At 34.1% G+C, this 21,889-nt stretch overlaps 1 protein-coding gene across 6 annotated transcripts in view; it reads right to left on the bottom strand.

Moving 5' to 3' along the window:
* Positions 1-21,889, bottom strand: part of tutl (turtle) — an 83,217-nt gene that overhangs the window by 51,227 nt on the left and 10,101 nt on the right. The window lies entirely within an intron of this gene.

The following is a 21,889-nucleotide window of genomic DNA, read 5'->3' as shown; positions in this document are numbered from 1 at the left end:
CGAATCGCCCTCGCTGTGGGCGGAGGCAGGGCGGAATCGGCTGTCCTCGAGAGCGAAGCGGTTCGTGAACTGTGTGCTGCTTCACTTTGGTATATCGTACTCGTGTTTGAATGTGATGTGTCATAGGTGGAGTTGTTGTGAAATTTGCATTTGCAGTGTGATGTGTGGGGTTGTGTTGAAACTCTGAGGTAGGACCAGTAAGGACGTTCTTAGGACGCCTGTTTCTGGTTTTTGTTGAAGTAGGAAGGGGGAGTACAGCGTGATACGTTCGCGAAAAGGAAATTTGAATGTTTCGGGGCTTATTCGGTGTAGTTAAGCTAACCTGAAAGAATTTCTGGCTTTAGTCCAAAGAAATCAAATAAGGGACCCTGACACCGCTTGAAGTGAAACATATTTTGGATGAAAGCAAAGACTTTTGCTCACCGGAGGATTGCTCATATATTCCACTAATTTATTGCGTCACAAATTGCAGCGACACTCAACAATATTAAAGAGTGCATCAAGCACCAACATATGGACGTAAGACAGTACAGGACAAGACTAGACAAGCTTGTGAATTTACCGTTGGCGATCGCGCCCTAATGATGACGCAGGTTTTTAGCTGTTATCGCGGATGTCCGTAACAGATAGAGTTGTTGTCACAGATGTTTTAAAGTTTTGCCCAAAAGAGAAGGCATTTATTTTGTAAAAGTGTGTAAGATGTTATGGTTTAGACTAACAGATGTCGACTAACGATTGCCGAGCGGTGGTTAAGAAAGGCTGCCTTTCTTGTTCTGGCTGCTTCTCTCTCTGGCTACACTCAATTGTCAATCCGTCGCGGTCCCGCGAACTGTGAATATTACCTAATTTAAACTGCCAAACATCTTTATCCTGCTTGTATACATTGTTCAAACACAACATATACCCAGTTCTGTAAAAATTGTGCGTTTAGTTAAATGTTAAAATCAATCCTGTGACATACATCAATTAATAAATTTTTAGATTTTATGGTCCGTAAATAGACTTCCTTCATTATTTGAATACAAATCATAATATTGTCAGCATTAAGATATACTAAATACCTTGACCCCGTTCGCTCGTCAGGTAATTTATGTAAATTTAAGCAGTCCGCGCATTAGCAAAGATGAATGAATTTTACTCCTAACTGCCCACTTAAGTGTCATAACTCCTTTTTAAAGTTTGTGTTGTATTATAGCTAATTATGGTCTATAATTTATGTATATTTTGTCATTCCGACGTAATAAATATTAACAGTTGTATTTATCTATTCGCAATTCAATTATCCACCAATTACAAAACTATTCTATGTTAACTGTCCTACATATAAATTACAATCCAGATAAATATTTGCATAAAAAACTGAAGTATGCGTCACAGTATTACTTTTCAGTTTTATATGTCATGATATGTAGTATAAAGTAATTATATTTACATAATCTGTATCTTTTTCATCGAATGGATCAGTAGTAGCTGAAAGAATTAAAAATAATTTCAGGCAACATGTTTCCGTGAATGTGCAAGAAAAATTATAATTAAAGGCACTGATTATCTTTCCTTGACCGTCGCCATTCATGATGATTAATTTTTAATTATAACAATCATTAAAAAATGACAACAATATACATGTTATCATTGTAGCCGATAGACACCTACTGCAAGAGGCCTCCTTCAAAAATCGCCACAATGACCGGTCTTAATAATAGTTTGGGAAAAATTCTTTGTATTTTATATGAAAATTAAATACTTTTTTTAAATTTATTTACATTAAAATATAGTTGCAACTTCTATGTTGTTAAATTACTATTTGTCATATTGTGGAAACCCCCTTTGTATTGGTCTATAAACTTCAAATTTTTTCTTGCGGCTTTGAGCATTATTTATGTGGGGTTTGCTATTGCTTATGAACTAGTTTCCAGAGGATGGGTAGCAGCATCCTCTGCTTACCATAATACCACATTGCAACCACTAACACACCTGCTGAGCGTGGCGATTATGGTATACTCCCCATAAATATATGTATATATGTGGGCGAGGCGTATGCCTTGCAGTGGACGTCTATGAGCTGAAACGACAATATGTAAATAAATAATTTAAAATTGAAACTCCATTAAAAAGAATCGAAATATTTTTAGATATAACTTCTGTAGAATTTTTTATTAAATAAATAGACACTGTTCATTTAGTTTTCAAGTGGAAAAATATATTAGTAGCTGCAATTAAATCATAGAGGCTGTATATCGATGTAAATGGAGAAGGCAGCCATCACGTCTGACCGGTCCGAGGTCTTTGACCTCACTAGACACGGCTCCGTGAAGTCTTTAGGTACATACACATATGGGCTGGTTTTTCAGATAGAGCTCATGGTGACTTGTTACTATAAGTTATCTTGTACTGTCTCGTACTATTCGTATCTCTAAGGACCTTGTATTAAAATTTTGACGACATAAAAATATTATTTATTCGGATTTGATTTATTACAACATAAAAATAATTATATTAAAAAAAAAATTCAAAACAAATGCCAACATTGATTGCTATTCGTGCTCAAATTAAAAGGGCAACCTGAATAACGATGATTTTTGATGTACCCTATTTCAAAAAATAATGTAAACATTACGATTAAGCACAATTTTCACGTGTAAGTTTACGTATACGCTTTTTAACAAGACCAAGCATTATACCAAGACAACAAAGTGTCGCTGATAAACAGACGAAAGAATTGTTAATGACTTAAATCAACGTTAAAAAGGCAACTTAAAACCTAAAATATATCGTCTTAAAAAACATTCAACGTGTAGAAGCTACGGAAGACCAATTTAAAATAATAGAAAATCAGAAGCTTCAGGTTCTAAAAATAAACTAATAATCTGTCTCTGCTCTTTATAAGATAATTACTTTGAACTGCCATAAGGGCGCGCGCAAATATGAATCCATATTTCACCCGCCACCTATTTTATCTTCTGTTCTAACCACAAGCGCCACGCACGTAGTGTTTTAAATATGAGATATACAAAAACTTACACATTATTTTCACATTTTGCGAGACTTAGCTACTAGTTAAGAACGCAAATAGTGACATCACGGAAAAAACTTAGAATCGGATGTCTTATCAGATTTCTCAACGCTTGTCATTAATTAATTTTAAATTCTTTCTTGTCTGTAAATGAAAAATTTACATTTATTGCCTAAAATAACAATTTCCGGAGTCGAGGTAATAATTAAAGTATTTTTATTGGGTCAAAACTTTCGCTCTAGATTGTTTACAAACTAAATTATATTTACACTTTTAGCTGTATCATTTTAACCCTTTCAGGACCATAAGGTTACGGTACCTTATTTAATCAATTTAGCTAGATGTAATGAATTAATAGGCATTCTAAAAACATAATTTATACTAAAAATTCAAAAAAGTTGTACATTTTTTTTGGAAATTTATGGGACAAATATGTCCCTATGGTCGCTAAGGGTTACTTTCTACTTAAACTCTAAATTTTGGTTTACTTGTTGGTAAGTCTGTTTTGTTGTAAATAATGTACATTTGTTACTTAGTGTACTTTTTTTTACTTGTTTATGAATAATATAAATATAATAGGGCAAGTTATTTGTGGTACTCGGCGAAAAATTCCTGTTGTTAGATGATTGGTTAGTGATTAGATGGATTGTTTTTTTGAGACGTTGAAGGTTCAGGTGATTCTTGCCGTTGAAGAGTCGTCGTCTCTTCGACCTCGACATCAAATACCCCTTGGTCATCATCCTGTACTAGAAGCCTTTGGTCTTCGTCATCAAGCACTAAGTCATCTTCCTCATCGCTATTGTCGCCCACAAAAATTTGAAGAATTTTATTTTTTCGAAGTTCAAAAACTCCACGTCCCTTACGAAACATATTCTGAGAAAAATATGAGTAAGAAAATGATAGCATTTTGTTATATCACCAGGCCAAAAGTTAAGAAATTCCGTATAAAAAGTATCCCTTTACGCCGACAGGGACATCCGTGTCCCATAATCTTTATAACGATTTATCACAGAATATAACATAAATACATTACTACTGAATATTTAGAATAACAATTTACTTACCAGGTAATGATAATTTGACACTGTAAAAACTTGAAAAGTACTTTTACAATATCAATTATTTATTCCAAACAGCAGATCATTCGCGCCAAAAGAACTCTAACGTTCCGATGACGATAAACAACAAACGGTGTTAGTTATCCTATATTGCCAGTAAAAAATCATAAAAAGGTACTTTCCGAAATATTAAAACAAAAAAATAATTTACAATGGTTACGTAAATATTTAAATAATCCATGATTTTTGCTTGGGACACCGGCGTCCCCGTGGTCGTGAAAGGGTTAAAGGATACAGTTCAAAAATAAAGTAATAGTGGTATTCACAGTTTTTTTTTCATAAAGTGTCTTCTAAAAATAGGTCAAATTCCTGTATGTACCGTGACTTATTACAAATTAGACCCAGGGTAATTCAGGATATTAAAGAATCCGTCGGTACACTTTTTTTCAGTGTTTTTAATACATAACATAAACAATTTAAAGTTATGTATAAAATAACCAATTTTAGACAATAAGGGATATTTAACGAAAGAAACTGTGTGTGCCTTTAAAATTAAATGAAAAACTTCGGCGTAGTACGGCAGGATTTCGAATTGACCCCTCTCTGACCAGTCAGATTCTCGCGCCGCAATTGAACACACATTCTATGCGATATTTGTTACGGATCTCAGATAGCGCTCTTGTTTTCTGCTAATGAAATATCGAATTCATCCTTTGAAGTAATGAATCAAATTGTTTAAGAACGAAGTATTTATATATTGATACAAATTAAAACTATTACATTAAAGTGAAACACTTTTGTAAAAAAATTTTTACATGTTCTCAATAAATCAAAAATTTCGCGTACAATGTGGGTTTTAAAACAATTAAATGGCTTAATGACAAAAATCATCAAATCAACACTGACAAAACTAAATGAATGATATTCAGTCAACGGTTTTTAAATTCATATATGATAATGTTAATTGTTAACACTGAACTGCTTTCCTCGATGATGACTTCAGGCTTTCCAGATTTTTACGAGGACTGGCACACACTTTAGACTTCAAAAATTTTGTAATTCAAAGGATCAAGGCCTGGATGGGAGAAGGAGCAATCTCCAAGTCTGATAAGGTCAACATTATATGCTAAGCTAAAACTTTAAATTAACTTTAAAAAGTTAATTTAAAGTTTTAGCTTTGTATGTCAATATTGCTGGAACATCTGCTATCGCCCTCAATTGAAGGTGCGAAACAGACCTTTCAGAATACCTTCCGAAACCACGCCTTGATAAACTTTCACACTGATTTTTAATCTTTTTCTAATAGAAATGTACCTCAGCAACCAAATATGAGACCCCTTACCAAGCCATCACTGATGAGGGATGATGACCACGCTGAAAACTGAAATGGTGTGTCATTTTAAAGATTTACTTCAGTAAACAGGATGTCACGATGCCTTTTCCTGTTTTAACAACGCTTTGGCGTTTTTCACCATCATTGTCTTTAATCGCTGGATGAGGCGGTAAGCAATTTTAAATCGGGCGTCCTCAATGTGTACGTTTTTGAAGGTTTTTGCCACACAAAACCATCAGAAAACTTAGCAATTTTTACTTGCGGAGAGGACTTCTTACAATTCGCGCCTTAAATGTTTCATATGATAACTGCTACCCTTGTACTTTTTAATAGTGCGATAAAACAACTTTGATACTACTTTGGTATTTATATTTTTCATCAAGTCCAAAATTGTAGTTGGCGAGTGACCACAATGGTGTAAAGCAATTACTGCTAGTCGATTCTTTTTAAGTTTCTTACTCCATTGTAGAAAATTAACCAAACAATCTAATTTTAGCGATACAATTGTAAGACAAATAATTAAAAATTGATGGCATAAAAAGAAAATCTAATTAATTTTTCAATTGTATCATTTGTGTCAATGACAATATTTAAGATTCGACTATGTAAAATAATGTACGCCGTTCGATTAAGAAGATTGTTAATGCATTTTTAAAATGAAAAAAAAATTAAAATCATAAATACTTTGAATGATATAATTATGTAATAGTTACTAAACCATTTTGTTTGATTGATTAACATTTGACCTGTAGGAATACCTTTACAGTATTGTCTTTATATATAGTTATATTTGATAAAATTAAACCGAGGAGGCACTACAATTAGCGCCAACTCGATACGTGTAATAACAGTATTATAAGGCTATAAAAACGAACTAACGAACCATCAATTTACAAAGGAATTTATCTGCACGAGTTGTTTTTCTAAATAATACTTTGGTGTCTTGTTCCTCTATGTGGATTCGCTGACAGTCATCATGCCATGACTCCGAGGAAAAGATTGTGACGATAACGACAACAGAGCTCTTGCGCTGACTGCGTCACCGTTATCGTAAGTATTGTTGACATTTCCGGAGGCGCTCGCCAAGGTACAAGCGGAATCAAATTGTGTGTTTATTGAAAGCCATCTGGCCGTGCTTGCCGTCAAAACCGCATGCCCATTTCTGTAACTTATCGCGAAACACAAGAAACATTTCTCGCTGTACAGCAAGGATAGCTGCGCCCGTCGAGACTCAGTGTTCATTGATTCGAAGCTCATCCATGATATGTTTGTTTATGACCAAAGTGATGAATGAACGGAGGCCCTCGTTTTGTAAGAAAATACAATGAATAATGAATATGACATGGTAGACATAGTCCGTTTTATAGAGATTTCTTAATTTGAGAGAAGATCTTCGACGACCTCGGGCGGCCCTACCGCGTTCGTAGCTTCTGGTGTGCTTGCTGCCAGGTCAACGCAAGCGTCACGGCCGGTGGCGCCGCTTATGCACTGCCGCCGACATCGACGTTCGAGGCCGTCGCGACCACCGCAAGTACAAAGTTTGTTCACAAACTCTGCCGTCGTCGCCTAACATCAAGCTAAGTGGTACAATAACTGATAAGAAAGAAGAAGACAACGACATCTTCGCAGAAGGGGGAGGAGATATTCGCAGACATTCATTTCGACTGCGGTAAACATGCGGAGATAAATCAGTAATGGAAGCGGAGATCGAGTTAATGTTACGTGTAAGTCAAATCAAAAATGTGAAATCTACTGGTGAACTTTCCTTCAGCGAACTCGGTTTTGTCAAAGTATGAGTGCATTGCCGCATCAGGTCTTCAAATAAATTTAAATACGTAACAATTGATGTAAAAATAATGGATGTAGCCGAAGAACTAGTCGTTCAATTAACTACGGTAATTTATGAACTTTCAGTCTACCGATTGAAGTTTTTTTCAGCGATGACATAGTTTTCTAAACGGGCTATTGATGACAAAATTAGTCGTAAAGGACTTTATGATGTTTGTTTCTTAATTCTTGGGTACACCATACTTTATTACGTAAAAAAATAGTAGATAGTGCTTTCACACTATAACGATCACAAAATAAACAGATAGAGAAGTTCTTCATCTTTGGTTCAAAGTACACTTGATAACTCTTGGAGATACATTACTGAACTAAGGAGTGTTAGTAACTTGGGGGTTAGCAGCTTTTGGCTTAGTTGACACAATACTTTTTTGTAAATTTATTACAAGATTTTATAGCGACTTTACATTGGAGTGTTTTATAAAATGTACATTGTTATGTTATCTCACGAACAAAAGAGCAACTAATTTTAATAGCCTATTGATTGCACGAATAACTCTCTTATGTGCCTCATTTTTTTTAAATCAGCTGCATTTCCTTATAGGACACTATGTTAAAAACGTATATTTTGACGTCACACATTTTCGCGACTGACTGCCGTAGCTGCGTGTCAGACTATCACTCACTACTCGCTCTTACGCCGAGACACAAGCGATCTTCTTTGTGCTCGCCATTATTAACCTCGTAGTCTATAGTTAAATTTATTCATTCCCTTTAATTACATAGTAATAAAAATCGATTCAGAAAACGCTTCTCGGCTTTTATTAATCAACACCGCACCTTCACTCACGCTAATTGTTCGCGAGAAATAAATATATATTAAAGCGCAACCCGTGCTCGCAGTCATACCACTTGTTCTATTATTAGAACGTATATATAGGCTTTCAGATTACTGATTACACGAATTCTTAGAACAAAAATACACGTAGAATATGTATATTAAAAAGAATGCATCGTACATAAATGATTAGACTAAAATAAAAATATAAATATAATATAAATACCCGCAGAAAAATTAAATCCCTGCGGATTTGCATAACGTAAAAGGTTTAATAAGAGGGCGCGCTCGGTGCCGTTTCCAGTTCACATCAAGCAGTCGGTGTTTCCATCAGAAATCTTGAAGCAGTACGCATAGAGGGAGGTAGGATGACACCAAATCGCCTACGTACCGTCGACGATAAAGTAATCAGCCATGAAACCAATTTCTTTAACGGTCTAATTAGGAGCTGCCCTTGCCGAATATTTTGCGCCCGGAGCTCGCGCGATCCCAATTTTATGCCTTTATCGTCGCGGGTTACGGATGGGTACAAGCAGATGAGATTTTTGCAATATCAAGCGAGGATGATATATATCGAGCAGAGCTAGCCCCGTGGTGTTGTACTAAGACTTGCAAACGTAGGTCACGGGTTTGATTCCCGGAATATAATCTTATATAATTCACACTTTATGCATTAATTATATGAGATTGATACTGCTCACAAATTGTTTACAGAGAATGGGCACCAGCATCCTCTGCGCACCCATAACCAACCCGCATGCCAAGCGAGGCGATTATGGTATATTCCTCTAGATATATCTTTGGGTGAGGCCCACGCCTTGCTGTGGGCGTCTATAGGCTGAAATGATGACAACACCAATATACTTACTTGTACATCTTTCTCCAGATAACACAATTCTCCATGCAACCCAGCGAAGAATAACAATGTCCGAGTGCGAAATGGGCGTATTCGCAGAAACAATATGAACTCGATTATTTTTTTTTTGTGAAAGGTATGGACTTTATGAAGACTGTAGAGAAGAGCGTGTTACAATATCTTATCTAATTTTATTTTTGTTTGTCCATAAAAATATTATGTTGCTATAACATTTTAATTAACGAACCACTTGTTATACAGGTTTTCACAAATACATTTAGGCAAAAGGAATAGGTATTTCTTACTGCGAAGATAAAACTGAATAGTTGCAATAACATCGCAATAGTTTTCGAACCAATAAATGATTACACTATCGCTATCCCAGTTACGAAACAATCTCTTTAATAAATAAAATTGTCATTGTTCAGAATACGGATTTCCGTCTAGCGTAGTCATAGAACTAGAACGGGCCTGTCACTTCGGTTAACATTTTGATCGGAGCGGTACAGTGTAAATAAACTCGCAAACGAAGAAGCACTCAATCGTCTCGGCTATATTCTCTGATAGAGAGACAGGGATACAAAGTGGCGCTTACAGAATATATGAATCCTCTAAGGCCGTTATTGGAGTGTAGTACGTTCTAGCAAGATGTAAATTCTATTATTATTTCCATATAAAATCACAAATTTTCTTTATTTAGAGCTTGTCAAATGAATCACTTAAGATATCGGACGACAGATATTTATCTATAATTTTGTTTGTCTGCATTAAAATACTAGTCATACACGCTGACAACATCGAGTAACAAATCGATCAATATTCCCTTTCCTAAAAGTTTAATGTAGTATAAAATCTAAGTATATATTAATTTAAATATACATCCTCTTACATAAGATACTAATACTTTATCACAATTTTTACACAACATATATTATCTTCCTTACGGCATCACATTTTTCTTTTGAATTTTATTTAATAATAGTTTTTCTGTGAACGAACAAAATTGATAAAAATGTTGCACATTCAATCGATAACGTGAAAGAAAAGAGCGTCTGTGTATTCATTAGCTTGTTGACTGCGCTGTTTTGCATTTCAACGGGGAGGGACGGAATGCATAAACTGTTTTGATTGTATGCAATCAGCGGCATATCGACTTGCTGAATATGCAGTTGTTCATTGCACGTTACTCCGTAGTGAACACTGAAAATATTGTTTTCCTAAGTATACTTTTTTATTATTAAATTAATAGTACTTTAAATAAAACGTTCGTCGTAATTTCGTGACTCAATTGAAATACAAAAGTTTATTTCATGTCTTAAGCTCCAATAAACGCACAGTTCGCGACTGGCACTGTTATTGAAATTCTTTTATTTTTGCAATTGCTTGTGCTTCCTCATTTTTCATTATGCTAAATGGAACTAAATTTAAAATCTGCAATCAGGTATTAGAATTAAGGATTTACTTTTTCATACAAATTGCGGTAAATAAAAGTATTAAGTTGACAATTTGGGTTTTGGATATTCGTGAAATTACTAACTTTACAAAATGTACCAAATCGTGGCTTGTAATTCTGACCGCTATAATTAACAACCGTTAATAGTAACAGTTCCTTTCGCCAGCTGCTTGACAGAATAACATCACTCTTTCGTTAGTGCAAAATAATCATAGATTTAAAATTGTTCAAAGCGCATAATTCATGTTAAATAATAGTAAAGCTGAAACGTCGCAAAGTGTTATAAACTTCATATCTTCGGCCAGTCGTTGGAATTTGGTGGAAAAACTGAAGCAACATGTCATAACTGTCTTTGAGGTTAGAATTTAACCAAACAGTATCAACATCTTTGACTGTCTCTGTTTGACTTTTTCATGTCAATGTTGCCAGTGAAATCATTATATTTTTTAAAATAATCTAGGAATTACTCAAAATATTCGACAAAGAAAGTATTATAAACCGGACCATTAAATTTCAACGGTTCTTCAATAAACTAAAAGAAGAACGCGAACTTAATGAAGCAGCTCTATCCATTGTAAATAACATTTAGGACGAACTGAATTACACTTGGAAAATTGTTTGTTTAAGCTTGAACTATTGCAAACCGTCTATAAAGAAAACAAGTGTATCAGTATAGGATTTTACCAAAAAAAATAAAGTCGAAGGTATACATAGCAGAGGGTAAGGTAAAATAAGTTTAAGTGAAAAGAAAAGACCTGCAAGTATAAGTAATCAAACTGGGAACAGGCACAGAGCCCTGGAAACCTGGGCGGTTCTGGAGATAGAATAGATAAATATGGGAAATCAACAAGGGTAGTGGAACAATTTGAGACGGAGAACGTATTCGTACCATGGCTTCTGTGTTAGCAAATGTTTTAAAAGTAAAAGTATAAGCAAATCAAAATATAAGCATCTAATCGCAAACAAAGCTCGTATGAACCACTCCTGGTTTCTCAGATATGATATTCCGCCTAGCTCGAAAGGAAAAGATCGTGCTCCTAGACCATTTCCCAACCTTTTTTTGTACCATGCCCTACTTTAACCTTTAATTGAAACATCTGAAGAAGAAATACAGAATGCTTTCTTTACCTAGGGGAAACCATCATTTATCGGCGCTATTGTAAAATACCTTTTCTATCAAGCTAAAGCGTACTTTATTGTGAGTAAACAAAAACAAAGATTTGATTTTTAAATTAAGTGGGAAGATACTTTTTAAAGAACTTATCCTCAAACCACTATAGAAATTACAATGGAAAATTTTAAGCTTAATAGAAATTATTTAAAAAAAATAACTCTGTGGACATATATATTAAAAATAACAGTAAATTTTCTCGAATTTTAAATACGTTAATAGATATAACTGTATTTTTAAACTTGTTTTTACGAGTCAATACCCTCATAAAGAAAATAATTTAAGCGAAATAGACTGTTGAAATGGGGGAAAAGATTTGTAAATATTGGCAGTTCATAGTATTCAAGTAACGTTGCCAAGATTTAATTTTTGTGTCTCAAGTATTAATAAAATTGAAAAGACGGGTATCTAGCAGGAAATTATCTTGGGCGCTATTATTAACAGGTTGTAAACAAATAACAAAATGGATAGTTAAGTTGAAATTAATTATGATTATTTTAATTTTTTTGGGTACAGAGACTGAGTTAAGTTACCATCCGATTAACTTAGTTTTTAACAATATATTTTCCATAATGTACAATTTAACATTAAAGTAAATTAAAGGGTCTAAAAGAAATGACATTTACTCATGGCGGCTATCAGATCCATGAACAAATAAATGCGATGCTGCCCACAAATGTTTCAAATCACGTTGTTTACCGTACATAAACATGTTTGATATCCACTTAAAATGCATATGCTTATAATGTAATCCTTTACTACTAAATAATCAATATGCATAATTATTTGGTGATTACTCTACTTGGTGTCTGCTTCACATATGTTTACCTGTAGCAAGGCATTAACAGTATATTATAGGTATGCTTCATTCTAACACAATGTTTATAAATACTACTTTCGACTATAAAAATACATAAGCAAACGATACAATTATTTGTACAAGACGTGATGTTATTTATACGTTGCAAATACAAGCGTCCATTAGTGGCTTGGAAACGTTAACGGAATCTCACTTATCTGAACACGAAATCGCTAATTTATGCTTTGTTAACTGCCCCTAGCGTGGTGACAATTTCCAACAAGTCGCTCGATAGCCAGCTACTTATTTAATGGGATGCTTGAATAATGGATAAGTTATTAAAGTGTATTAAATATTTGTCAATATTTACATATTTTAATTATTTAATTACTTCAAAATTTCAAATCGATTTTCATCCAGAAAAGTGTTAAGAAATGTTCTTAGACGAAATTTTATCACAGTGATATTGGGATTGGTGAGTGTTAATATGCGATCGTCTCTGCGCCTACCCCATCTTCCTTATATAATGCATGGGCAACCAAAACCAGCGATCGTTCCAAAGTCCCAGTCCGCACATGTAAAAGTAACTTATTAGGCACTGCCTGTAGCGCTTAAGTATAGACTTAAAAGAAAATATAAAAAATGTAACAGTGAAATGTATGTAGAATTTTGTAATAAATTATATTTAAAAAAAATTAAATTAATTATGCTTCATCTAAATTATATTTTATATATAAATGCATTTTAAGCGTATTTAATCATAAACAAAAACCGCGGAGAACTCTAACGACGATAAGAATTAATAAAAGAAACGGGAACTTATTAATTAGTTATAACAATGCTACATATAAATATGCAAATGAACCATAAATGTACTAAGTGAGAAATATATTATTTAATCTGGTAACGTGGTCTGTTTTTTAACCTAATTAAATGGTATAATTTTCAAAAGATCGAGTAAGATAAAATCAATGTCTAATATATTATGGGAAATGGCCTGAACATAAATTGATGAATGTGATACATGATATAATACATGAAATTGGCCTGTACATAATATAGAACTGCTCATGAGTTATGTGATCATCGTTTTTCATAAAATAAATAAAGCATTCCAAAAGTTAAAAGCCATGTTCAACGTAAAAATGTCACAGAAGTACATAATCCACCAAGATATCACACGTACGCACAAATATGTATTATACAATAAAACGATCCTCACACTTGGTAATTTTCTACATTCCTTCACAGTTGTTGAACTTTTTATGCGATTGAATTCATTTACGGTGAAATACCATATAATGAATGAATTGTATAAAAGATAACACTGTTAAAACACTATCGCCATACCAACAAACTATGTCGTCAATAACTTTACCAGTTACGCAAACTTTTTCGGATGCAATAAAGACCTCAAACATTTAGAAATTAACATTGCAATAAAACGTTTCATTTACCAACAATGTGCGGTAAAAATCCTTCACAATTGCTATACAATACTATTACAATATATAACACTGTTATTAATAACACCATTTCATTATTTCAATGTAACTGTTTTAAGTCGCAAGTAAAGGTAATCTAATCCTCATCACACGAACCTGACACAGAGTAAACGTCGAGCAAAGATGTACATAGATTGCTATTAAATATTACTTACTATCAACTTTACGGACATATACATATTCACTACATTAATAATGAAATACAAATTAGTTGTATGCCACAACAACGACATTAATGTTGTATTGCAATAACATACGAATTCATTGAGCGTGACTTAAAGTGTTTTACACATAATTATTGGTAGTAGAGTTTATTTTTATCCATCTCAGTCGACAAAAATATTTAAGCGACAGGTTAGCTTTGTTTTACTTCATTAATTTTCATCGGCATTTCTTTGAAAGATGCTTCAAACATGGCTAGCTCGGTTAACAATAATAAGGGTACATTAATAAAAATATAATAAAGTTGATAGTGCTTTCACTAGAACGTTACAACAATAATAATTACAATAATTCGGTTATAACTAAGTGGCGCAACGTAGTCGCAATATAGAACAGAGTATATGGACGTTTCGCTATTAAATTGTTCGCTGTGTATGGCTTCACCCAACGCCCACGGCCCGCCTGTTTTAGAGTGTGTACACACTAACTACATAAAGTCGCTATTACCAACCTATTTACTATACCACAAATATTAATGTTGATCTTCAAAACTCGTTCAAGAACATTTACTGAAGCGTTCATATTACATCAGCATATTATCATATAAACGTGTACATGACAAGTAAAAAATACTAAAATAAAACCGTTTCCTGTAATTTATCGACGTTATTATTGTTAGCGCTGCCTGAACGTTATGGCCAACTGCGATATCTATTGTGCATATTCATTTACTGTTTATATAAGAATGTATCAAAGTAACTATTTAATTAGCAAGCACTATAATAATGAATAAATATTATAAAAAATAATTTTCGTACAAAGTCAACGGCCTAGTTTTAGCAAGAGGGCAACTGCTAAGTATTGTTACAAAAACAGTAAACAAAATGCTGCATAGAAGCAAAATCCAGATATTTTGTATGATATATTCAATGTAACCTTCGTTCCTTTATCCGTTCCTTTGTTAATTCTTCTAGTGTGTATGCACCCCAATCCCAAGGCGTGCGCGTGACGTAACTGTTGCGTGCAGTAAAAAGTATTTCCATCGATGAGAGTTAGAACGTAACCTCGTCCTCTTTCTTGATAATGACAACTTATATTTCATATAAGAAAAATTAATGAAAGAATAATCTTCGGCATCGGCCTGTTACGTTATAAGTTACTGACGTAAACTCACAAGTATCACAATAAACGTGATGGAAAGCTCCTAGCAAGGGATAAAAAGCAATAAACGCTGAAAACTACTTCAGCAAATTATTGTTAACATGTTTGTTAGAAATTTATTTCTATAAACCCAATAGGTAGAGTTGAAAAAGTAGTAGCTGGGATATTGCTAAAAGCGAGGATCGTCTTGCGGGGATTGTTATTCTGTTCAAGAAGCTGTTTTTGTGCATGAAGTGAGTTTTTTTGCGTTAGTTTTCCACATAGAATATAAACATTTAGATTCAGCCAGTAAAGTGAATGCGTATTATAATGGCGTGGCCGTTTGTGAACTTTACTTGTTCAGAAAATTTTAAGTTAAGTTTAAGTATAAAAACCTGTTACAAAAATATCATATGGCCTAACTTGAACCAGTAATTGTTTATAAAGTTGGTGAAAGAAATATACTGTATATCTTTATAATATTATTAAAAATACATAAATAATTTAATTAATATCACATTGTTGTAAAGTAGTGCCTCGACTTTAAATATTTAATTCTCATATTTGTACATAAATATCCCAAATACTTCATTTTATCTTTAATTTATCAGAGTTCTAAATAAACGTGTACTAGACAATCATATCATAAATGTATGTACCTTGGTTATCAAAAACCTGTTTTTCAAACACAAAGTTTCAGCGTAACCTGTAAAACTTTAACCGTATATTCATAACTTCGTATTATAAGCCTTGCTAAAATCGCGCCCAAAGTAGTTAATAACTAAATATGTTACAGGTACGAACTAAAATACTGTATCCTAGTATGATGTATGACAATTTTCTCTGTTACTTTAAGTATATGCTATCCTCTCTTAGTAGATTTAAAAAGTTAATACTAAGTTTTATAAAAGGAGGCTACTACCCACTTAACTTAGGGACAAATTGTAGGAAAGCAATTGTCCAAGCAAACGATATGTATTATACTTGTGTACATATTTATAAACTATTATTTACATAATTAGAATTAATCAGAAAATTCTTAGGAGAGGTGTAATATAATATTACTTCACATCGCACGTGATAAGTCATTGAAACCGTCGGAGAACCTGGAATTGAAAATACCAGTCTGTGCATACTAGTGTATTTCAAGAGAAATCCGTTCCTATTGTCGTTGTCATGTTTTAAAATGCATTGCTAGCAGCGTGGGAGCACAATCACTACCACTTTCTAAAAAAATGGTAAAAAAAGCACTTCCTACGCGTCTAACATATTACCGTACGATATTAGCAAACATTTGTTACTCTTACTTATTTGTGAAATATATATTTCATAGCTATTTAATTATTTTTTATACGTATATAATTCATAATATACTTATATAATTCACTAAGCTCGGTAAATAATCCAATATTGGATTTAATGAAGGAAGGGTATTTATATCCTTGTAGAAAGTTGCGATAGTAATACTAATAGTGCAGGAGTGCTAGATGCCTCCAACGGGCTGGCTTTTGAAGAGTTAATTAACCTGAACTACAGCGCTGAAAGCGGCACAAGTAGCGCAGCGAAGGAGATATGAGAAAACTCCGGGCATATGCAAACATAACCAAACTGAAGACTTTTTAAAAAATACACTTGTGTTAAACTTGAATGAAATACGTAACTGTGTTTTTGTTTATACTACTAGTTTTCAATATATTTCTAGCCAAATTTTGGTGTTTTACATCTCAAGGATCAAACATTGGTAGAATATACATGCCCAGACATTTGATTTACTTATAATATATAGCATATGGCCAGGTGGACCATGCATGGAATAGACCCGCCCCTTTTACTTGTGTGTCTTGCCGGTGATGACTTATGGATCTGAGACATGGTCGCTTACAGTAGACCCTATAAGAAGGCCCAAAGTCACCCAGAAAGCAATGGAGAGAGTTATGCTCTTACAGTTTCGTTAAGAGATCGAATTGGAAATGAGGCGGTCCGTAGAAGAACCAAAGTCACCGACGCAGCTCGAAGAATTGCTCGTCTGAATTGGCAGAGAGCGGGTCACATCGCTCGTTCAACCGATGGCCGTTGAGGCCGAAGGTTTTTCGAGCGGTGACCACCGCTAGGTGGACCGATGACATAATTAAAATAAACAACTCAATAAATCGCTGAACGCGGGCAGTGTAAGACTGGTTATAGTTGCGATCTATGGAAGAGGCTTAAGCCTTGCAGTGGGCGTCTATCGACTGATATGATGATAATATAGTTCATATAATTATTATATTAGCTATGATGAATGTTAACACCGAAGCCTTTACATGAAAATTAATTATTAGACTATTCGAAGTAATTCTCTGAAATTGTCTCATTAAGTCATTAGAAAATTTTGAAATGAGGAGTATTTCCTTCTCTTTTTTATATCTACAATAAAAGAGACTATGCTGTGATGCGTAAAACCTTACGGATTTAACAAAAACTGCTATAAAAGATAGTTTTTGCTTATTTGCTGTTAATGGATTTCTGTAAATGACTAAACGAAGTTTACTTTTTTTTTAAATTCAACAAATTACTGTCTTGTACATATCGCAGCAAATAAGATTAGACCAATAATTTAAAATTACTCAAACATTTACTTGTTTGAACCATTACTATTGCCCATTCAAAATCTATTTACCAACAAACAATTCTTCCTATATTAAGCAAATTATTTTCGAAAATAATTCCCATCAAGTTCTACAAGATGTCTGAGTCCTTCAATTTCATAGATTTATACCTAAAATTAAGAGTATATTATTAAATAAATCTTATTATAGCATTCAAGAGTATTTAGTTGTTCGAAATGTGAGAGAGAAAATTGGAAATAAATACACATGAAAATAATTTTTTGTATACTCTCTTTTCAACAGCGTTCCGAGCCGGTGATAGCTAGTAAGCTAGTAACTTATGATATTAAAATAATCGACGATTCAAATATGTATGTAAATGCTTACTTGAATTTGAATTTGATATAAAACGTTTAACGTAATTCACCAACGCTGCCAAAGTGCACTACATTGCTAACTCTGTTCGTGATTCAGTCGTCTTGATATTGGAGAATGGGCGCTTTTCACCGTTCTTCGAAAAAGAGGTCACAAGGGAGAGATTTCATTTCAAGGATAGCGGAAAATAGCAGCCACCTTATATGAACCCGTAAGTTAGAGATAATCTATAATTTTTCTGGTCAGTTTATTGGGAAATAGTAGAAACGGGATAGGGATCCTGAAATAGTGCAGGCGGTTTTTGTAAGTAACGGGTTTTCTAACAGGGACTTCTAAGTTTGAGGTACATCAGAAAAATAAAAGTCTTTTTTTAAGTATGTTTTGTCAAATGACAATGGACGGGTGTAGCATTCAAAAACACGTGCCAATATAAAATTGTTTCATCAAAATTTATTTTCCCGTCGGCCAACGTATCGTATACTTCATCCATTCTACGGTCGCTATAATCGAGGACTTTTCATAATGTGATGAAGATTCCGTGGAAATCGATTTCATATTCCACACAAGAACTTAGTCTATAAATTCAACTGACTCAGGAGCTAAAGGTAAACGACCATAGAAAACGACACGTGTTGGTTGAATAGACTCGAGCAGTTAGTTGACAACTGACTCTAATTTTTATCAAATTTTCATCGTGTCCAGCGATGACGAATTTAGGACTACAGCAATCCACGTGATAAACAAAAGCATCTGATGCAACCCGGAAAAGTCACCGTTTGATGGGAATTTCGGCGACATCATGAGTCCGTATTTCTTTGAGAACGACGTTGGCCAGGCTATTGCTGTCATCGGCGAGCACAAAAATTTTTGGTCTCAATTTGATGTTTTGGACACCAACGACATGTGAAAACACAGGACAGCGCTAATTATCACACAGCTCATGCAACATTGAATAATCTGTACTAGCAATTTGCGAGCATGGCCATCTTACGTGGAGGTGATGCGAACTTGGCATCGACATCGCGTGAAGCGGTGAAAAATGATGGCCACCTTTTTCTCACGTTAGCGTTATTAAAGACGACACCTAGATAAGAAACTTGCTTGACCTATCACACTGGATAGTCATGTGCAATGCAATGCAACTCGCGGATAGTCCGGTACAAAGAGCAGAGATTATACTGGACTATCCACAAGCGAAAAGTTATTTGAAAAAGAGCGGTAGCGCTTCAAAAAGAACGTTTCCCCACTTTTAATGAGATTGATTTCAATTCTCCATTTTCGGAAACATTGTTCTAAGGCGATTGCTGGGTTCTGGAGGCTTTTGTTGCTACGGTGAGCAGCGATGCCAGAACTTTAAATCTTGGTGTAGTGCAAACAGGGCCACCTGTACACTCCGAATCTCTTGGCTAGAATGTACTCTACGATGTCATCGACTTGATGGATCTAGGAGTATTTAGCACAAAAACCTACCTTTTCGAAAGTTGGGAGCTCTTTGGCCTCCGTGAATATTCTAATTCGAGCGAGAATTCATCTTTTGCAAATTTTCCCAAACGTCTTTAAGAGACTGATGGATTGATAAAATCGAATCGAATCATAGGTATAGATTGCTGATGATTACATTCACAACTTCGTCACAAGTTACTGAATCTAAGCGGGGATACCGGGAGAACCTTTCAGTTTCGAAACCCTCCTTTCGAAGGTAGCCTGGGTCGCATGAGAGTTGGTTGAAGAAGCATTGTTTCTTCAGATTGTCGACAAGGAATTCGCTCGACAGTCAGTCAGTCGACAGTGTATGTCTATCAAATGCGTCGTCGGTTGGAATTAACGCATCACGAAGTGACTTTCAGGCATTGTGCCAATTGTCAGCATTTTAATCGCAGCGATGCCCAAGCGAAATATATATATTTTTTTTGTATTATAATAATATTTCTTGGGCTCTGAAGCTCTGTTAAAAATTTGATAGTAAAAATTGTTGTAGGTGGTGATGTTTTGTGAATACCTTTTCCGATTCAAGGCTTTACTTAGACAGAAATTAAAAAGGTATATTTTTATTTGTTATGAACAATCAGTATCTTGCAATTTATTTCCGAAATTTTCTTCTAAATGTTTCTGGGCAAATTTTACAACTCGATAAACTCTATCAAGGTCACGGCCGTGTGATATCGACGTCGATAAATAAGTTACGTTGGTAACAAACGGCCACGAAATCTGCCCGGGCGTCGAACCGTTCTCGTCCGGCAGGTTTTCGCCGAGTCTGCGGCCGCTACACGTCCCTCAACTACAATTATGTAACGGAGACATCCGAACGCGTCGACTCAGCGTTTATTTATCTTGGCGATATATCACATCATTGCTATACGTACGTTTGACAGTTAACGATTTTTAGCCGGTACCTTTTTATAACCTACAGTTTTTTTCTCTCTATCACTAAAATATTAGATATTTTTGTTTTAGTTTTAATGACTTTTATACGCAGAAAGTTAAGTGTATATGGAATTTACATTTTAAGGCTAAGAATTGATAATTGTTTATTCATTTAACATGTCTCAAATATGAAAATATTGTATTACGATACTGTTTCATCAAGAGTTTACCATGGGGGCATAATAACGGCGTTGATCTCATTAAAATTCGTTTAAATTGTAAACGCTCTACGGCTTCCATGGCAGTGGAGTGCTTGAGTACATACTCTATACTTTCTCCGATTCCCTTCTCATTAACGAAGCCACAACGTCACTCTTCTGTGAACACTTAGCGTTTACGAATGAAGCACCTCGCACGTGCCTCAACTGGTACTCAAAATTACATATTTTATTGCTATGTATATATGATGAAGGAATTTAACTTCCGTTCGGTTCAATTATTATCGCAGTTGATATTAAAACGGTTTTTATTGTCATTTAAAAGTTTACGTGGGAGGATTACGTTAGTAAAATTTTATTCGGGTAATTTAATTATGTATTCATGTACCTGAACCTGTTTACTACTAGGAATAGTAGTAGTGGTGTCCTCGTTTTATTATATTACTCGAAATGGTTTCTCCACTAAATCGCCTCTTTAAAATCTCTTTTCTAGTCAAGCTAAGCTTACTTTGAGGTAATGCACTACAATGGCAATTTTTATTTAGTTTTTTCACTCCGATGGTGCTACTATCTTCATTCTTGTACTTTCGTCAAAATCGAGCAGTTTACGGCATTAATCTGGACAATTAGTAAGTTTTGGTAATATAATATAACAAAACAGACTTGCCTTTTAAAACTCGACACACGTTGAATTGGTTTATTTATACGATAAATTGATTCAAGTAATACACATATATATATATATATATATTTATATATATATATTAAATTTGAAGCAAATTTATTTTGAATAAGTGATTTTCTGTAATCTTCAGTAAGCTAAATACCATAATAACATGTAACCAGATACAAAATAATATAACATGTACCAATTTTGAATCCAATAACCAAGGCAGGGTAAAACGTTAATGTTTACGTACATATGTTAGTTCAACGCTTCAAATCCATGTTGACGCTTACCCGGAGGGCTAGAGTGCAATCCTATTCATTCATATTAATCAGAGTAGAAACATTTACTCGGCCTGAATGTAAAAAGTTTCTAGTTCTAATGTTTTTATGTATAAATCTTCTAGTTTAAATTTTATTTATAATTAATTTCCATTAAAAATTATATAAAGAGATGCTTTTATTTTTTCAGTAAAAACTCTTTGTTAATACATATAATAAATAATAATGTATATCTCATTTATTTTCGATTTTTAATAGATAACAGTTAAAAAAAACAAGTCTA

Source organism: Battus philenor, unplaced genomic scaffold, assembly GCF_028537555.1.
Source record: "Battus philenor isolate CCGP_79_NKW_IND1 unplaced genomic scaffold, ilBatPhil1.0.hap1 SCAF_12, whole genome shotgun sequence".
Lineage (NCBI taxonomy): Eukaryota > Metazoa > Arthropoda > Insecta > Lepidoptera > Papilionidae > Battus > Battus philenor.
Note: the sequence above shows the minus strand (reverse complement) of the source record. Positions and strands in the feature narration are given on the sequence as shown.